Below are 6000 nucleotides of genomic sequence, written 5' to 3'. Positions count from 1 at the left end.
GTCAATCCCCCAGTTTCCACTGTAAAAATACCCTCACCGTTCTAGTCTTAAGGTGCATTGATATTCATAATACATTTGCATAAAATCTTGCTTCTCATCTTTTCTATTATTCATTCTGTGCCTTCTGCCTCTTTCCCTAATGTGCTTTGTTGCTCCCTTAAACACATAGACTTCTGTTCTGCAAGTGGGAAACATCTCCGACTCACTTTGGACGCTAATTTTTGCTTTTTAATTGGGCTGGTAGAGCTTGCTACTTAGAAAAGGAATTAATATTTTTTCTTGCTTATAAGTAATTTATTGTGACCTCTTCAAATGACAGCACTTACCCTGTGTGAAGACAGTTAATTTTCGAAGATGTGACAAGCACAGTTTTTAATTAGATTTGGATAACCCTGCCAAAAATGGTCCTTTCTTTTGTGAAGGACATAAATATTTGCATTTTTTTATTACGAGGTTTTTTTTTTCTTTTCTTCTCCCTCACCTGAAAATTAAGTCTAGCAATAAAATAGTTTTGGAATGCTGAAGCTGATGCACAAAGAAGAAATGCTGAGCTGTTTATAGTATCTTTCAGAACTCTGTTCATAGAACTGCACTTGTTACACAGTATGCTTATTGATGGTGAATGCTTCAATATTTTAGTTTTCATTTTAAAAAAGTTTCCTCCAAAAATATTTGCAGAGAAGCACTCTTAATGTGAATTGTCTGGAACTCTGGTTCTCATGGTCATGCCTTTGTTGCCTCATGCCCTTTCTCCACTTACTCACCCACCAGCTTATCTTCCTCACTGCAACAGCAGTTCATTACCCTGGGATCCTTTTCTGACAAGCAGTGATGAGAAATGGAGTTCTGTGAATGGGGAGGGGGCAAGTGACTGGTTGCTAAGATAGCTCTCACATGAGTTGGTGTAGCTCTTGTGGATCTCAGTGCAGCAGGCTGCAGTCAGTACAGTGACTGTTCATAGCTTTGGCCACTCCTTTCCCTAATATTTGCTTCTCAGGCTTCATTCCTCTGCTCCATCCACCAAGAATGTCACACATTGGCAAGGGCAGAGGCAAGAAAAAAAAGGAGTGTTTGGAACAGCAGGGAGAAGAGGAGAAGCAGCAGAAAATGATGGGCTCAAACTGGATGAAAACAGAAATCTATAGCTGCCGGTCTTTGCTCCTGGCTCATGAAGGGGGCTTGGCCAAGTCAAATGCAGCTGTACTCTACACCAGAGCAAAATTCTGGTAATGAGCAATGATACACCAAGTTGAGACCCTCGTGGACATTATCCCTTTGGAAAAATGCCCTGATGATCATGAATTGAGAAGTTTGGTTGGGCTGTGTGGGGAAGTTGTGTTTTGAGTTGATGCTATTTCGTAAGTGAAATCTTGGTTTGTCCATTCAAGCATCACACTGGAGTTCTGTAGTCAGGATGTGTAAAAGGAGTGGGATCTGATGCCCCCATAAGCACCTCTGAAGAGGTTTTAGTTAATAGCTCTGATGAGGCTGTTTCCGTCTGCCAGACTAAATCAGAGTTTGCTCCTCCTTTTGAGAGATGTACATTTGCAGACCTATGGTTTAATGGGCTGATAGCAATTTCAGATATGCTACAGTCTGTTGAATTGCTGCAGCTGCATTGATAGGATAGATCCTATGGGCCTCTTACAAGCCATTAATGTCCACTGTGTGAAGAATATTTCAACACAGTTATGTTCCCAGGTCATTGATCTGATGATCCATATGTATTTAGAATTACTTTCTGTCAGATGAACTCTGAAATCGAGTCAGGAACATTGCTTCTACTCTTCAACAATAGTTACATATTTTTACCTCAGGAGAGTCAATGTAAGGATTGGTTTGTAGATTCCAGAGGTTTTTTGTTTTGTTTTGTTTTGTTTTGTTTTTTGTGAGCCTGCCAAGGATGTTCTTCCTGCTCAATAAATAGTCTCTGAAATGATAAACCAAATTCTTTCCCTTCTTAATTTTTTCTGCTATAGCACACTACATTCTGAGGTATGATCTACTGTATCCTGAAATTTAGGGAAAATCAGTGTTTGATGAATAGTATATCAATCCTTTCTATTTTTCTCTCTTAAGTCCATAAAAGTCCTGATGTATGATGGAGAAATTGCTTATTAAATGTCACTTTTATTCTAGGAAGCAGCTGAAGAACACTGCCCTCCAGAAGCCCTCTGTTACAGTTGTACTAGCAGTGTTCTAATTCCCAGTGCAGGACCTTATGAATGGATGGAATATTTTCCTTTCTTTCTCCTTACAGTTTCAGAAAGCCCTTTCCCAAAAGAGTTAATTCATAGCAAACCACCCTTCTCTGTACCAACAAAACTGGCTCTTCCCAAGTCTTAGCCCATTCAATGTCACTTCTCTCAGTTTATTTTGGAGAGTGGCCAAACAGAAGAGTAAGGGAGAAGGTGTCACCTGCCTGGGAGAAGCGCTGGGTTTGGTCCTGCACTTAATCAGAGTCCTGCAATGAGTGTGAGATCCACTTGCAAACTGTGTCGCACCCAGAGAATGACAAAATGGTTAAGTACAGGCAGTCCTTTAAATACAGTGTCCATCTCAGTGCACGCATTTATCAAGTAGAATGTCTGCGTGAATGATGGAGCTGATAGGATTTCAATCAATGTTTGAAAGCAATTACATCTCTCTCTGCCTTGCTGCCTATGACAGCGCGGGCTAAGAAACATCAGCCATTCCTGTTCCATCCCTGTGGCACAGGGCCAAGGGAGAAGCAGACGGCAGCGCTGCCCGGCTGTCTGCAGCTCTGATCTGTGCTCAGTAAGTCGGGGACGGAAGATGTGAAGAGCTTTGCCAACTTGCCTGTCAAACATTGACTGTGTGCTACAGCCACAAGGAATAACGGGAAGTGCAGTCGAAGACTTGGCTGGGTGATAAAAGCTATGTTTATACTCATTCTACCCACAACGTAGACCCAATTTTCCTCACTTCTGCCTTCTTTTCCCTTCCTCTCTTATATGTGTTATGAAGTCATTGAAAAGAAAGTGGAGAGAGATTTGTTCAAGTCTCCTGCACTGCTGTTTCATGGACAAAAGTAGACAATAACTTTCTTCCTTTCCAAATAGCATGTTATTCTTCAAATGCATTCATGGTGTTGTGCAGCAGGGGAAGCTCTTTGCAGCAGTGTTCCTGGTTGGGTCCTGCAGGCGGGTGCTGCAGCATCGCTTCCCATCAAGCACAGCTCAAGGTCTTCCAAATGCTCCCCAGTTGCAGCCAGATGCCACGCTGACACGGCACAGCAGACCTCAGAGCGTGTGGGAAGCTGTTATTTTGATGGTATTGCTCTCATTTACCCGTAGAGATCGTAACAAGTCACGGTGGAAAACTGTAGAAGGATTTATTTTATGAAGCTGGAAAGGCTTTTATGTTCTAATGCTGCAGCAGGCACGGAATAACTTGCATTATCACTTCAGCTGTTTGCCCTCTGCTACTCCATGATGAGACTGATATGGACTGCAGTAAGTGCAGACAGAATGCAATCCTGAGCCCACGGTCTGTGGAGAGACAGAGGTGGGGATTTTGCAGTACCAGCAATCTTTCCCTGGCTCTGAAAACTCCAGCACTAGCTTAGTCAGTAGAATGCTACCAGGGAAAGGACATGCCACTACCACTGCTTTGCTCATTCGTGTGCCAGGGAAGTACTGAGAGGCAGAGCCTTGGGCTGCCATCATGGTGCAGTAAGGAACAAGACCACGACAGACAAGATGCTGTGAATCTAAGTGCTCCGTATTTATTTCCTTCCTCTTCCAAATTAGCTTCATCTCCAGCGGTAGATTGAAGTTGTGTTAACTGAAGATGAAATATTTTATAACAAATTATAAGTAGAAAGAACTCTTTTATTTTCCCTGTCTAGCTGAATGAAATGTTACATCTGCAGAGGTGCCATACTAAGACACACTACTGAAAATCTGTAATTGATAGGCCAACAATCAATTGTTTTGCTCTGTTTTGCTTCTCCACCTCAAGGAGACTGTCTTCTGTGGCTCTGCAGATGTCTGCAAATCTTAATAAATCCTCAAACTTCTGTTAATGTCTTATGTATATTAGTCACATGTGAATTTAATCACCATTATGAGAGCCTACTATGGGTCATGGTCGCAAAACCCATTTCCCTTGGAAATAATTACCCTCAGCTGCAGTATAATGCGTTAATAGAATTGCTTCAAAGCAGGATAGCAGCCCTATTAACACTTGTCACTGCTCTGTGTATTTCTAGTATGCCTTTCTCTTCTATTGTGCACTATTAGAATGGGAATGGCTTGGAAGCAGTAAATAGTCTGGTCTACACTGGCAGCTGCAAGCAATGAGCTGACAAGTGATTTAGTCACAAGGAGATATCTAACACTCCAAAGATGGGTGTTTTGCAGGCATTTTTGGACAGGCACAAGGTACAGCTCTGCAGTTCCTGTGCTCAGAATGCTTAGGTGAAGTGGTCTGTTTAATTGCTCTTTTGTTGGTTGTTGCATGGTATTTGTAAGGGCTGCTGAATAGAGCTGGGGAGCTGCATGTGCCAGTTATGGTCTATGACAAGCCTGTCTGCATTAAAATGACCTCAAAACTAGGCAATGAAACAGATTCACTAGTAAGAGGCTCCTCAGGCCTGTAAGAGAGCACACAGGTGCGTCATCTCTGCCCACACAACTGAGGGCTGTTTCAGCTGGTGGGAGTAGTTTCCTCCCCACACCAGCAGCAGTCAGAGGCATGTGCTGTGAGCTTTGGGGTGTGCTGATCTGATGGAGGAAGTGAATGACCCCACACCTCATCTCCTGCAAGTGGTGCAAGCAAGGTAAGCAAAGGGGAGAATTAGAAAACCAGCTGGCTGTGGGGTGGCTATCCTGAGTGTTTATTTTCTGCAGCACCAGCAAGCTTTCTCTGTAAAAGACCGAGCTCATTATTTGCTTAATTTATAATTAATAATTATTATAAATTTGAAGCAATTGTCAAAGACATGTGACTGTGGATCTGAATATTTTTTGCATTGCTTTGCTCTTGCAATTAACTTGTTGGCATAGAAGTCATTATCCAATGACTTCTGGGAACAAAACAAAGCGTTGTCTGGGATAAAGAATTCCTGCCCATCTTTGGAACAGCCATTGAGACAAACACTTATCTAGTTCCGTGCAAACAACCTGATCACTTTTTTGGCAAATGAAATCAGCTGGCATCATTGCAGTGCTTCAGATTGCATCCCAACTCCAAAGGTTGATAAGTTATAAATGCTGGAGTCTAACGTGACCTAATGCAGGCCTCCTGGAGCTGGGAAAAGTTCACAATATTTCAGCCACAGCAGGTGCATTCTGTAATCCTTTATTAAAAACTGCTGCCACACACGCCACCAACATGTGATGGGGTCTTATGCTGATTAAATCTGACATGCTGTGGAGTCACCACAATCTTTTTCTTGCTCCTAATTAAAGGAAGAAAGCCCCCCACCCCAATAAATAAATAAATAAAGTACTTCTAAAAGTGAGGCAGTGGGCAAAAATGATGGTGCCATGTTTGTCAGTTGCTGGGCCTGAAGTTCACCAGATGGGGAAGGTGCTTGACCTACTGCTCCTCCTGCTTGTGTGTTTAAATTAAATTGTAGGCTTTCTGTGAAAGGTAACTGACATTGTTTAATTAAAAGCCTCTCTTCTGTTCTACCTGGACTTCTAATTCCAGTACAGTGTGTGGGCACACGGTGCTTTGTCTTCTCAGGGTATAATTAGACTCAGTAATGCAGCTGTCCTGTTTACAGTGTAAATCCCTATATTGATAAATGAAGCAGAGTTATGGAGAAACCCTGATGGTACTTCAGACAGGGAGAGTGGCTGATCTTTGCAAATAGCTGGTGGGTAGAAAGTAAATCATTATCTGCTAATAAGGCTCTGATTGCTGGGTGTTTTATAGCAGGGAAGATTAGAAGACTTGACTTTGCTTTGGGTTAGATGTAGGCACGTACAGGGAGCACGTTGTTTTACTGACAGGAAAGATCCTGAACTT

This window comes from Lagopus leucura, unplaced genomic scaffold (genome assembly GCF_019238085.1).
Source record: "Lagopus leucura isolate 7727_CA_CO unplaced genomic scaffold, USGS_WTPT01 Super-Scaffold_100028, whole genome shotgun sequence".
Classification (NCBI taxonomy): Eukaryota; Metazoa; Chordata; class Aves; order Galliformes; family Phasianidae; genus Lagopus; species Lagopus leucura.
The sequence above is the reverse complement of the archived record's forward strand: the minus strand, read 5'-3'. Positions refer to the sequence as shown.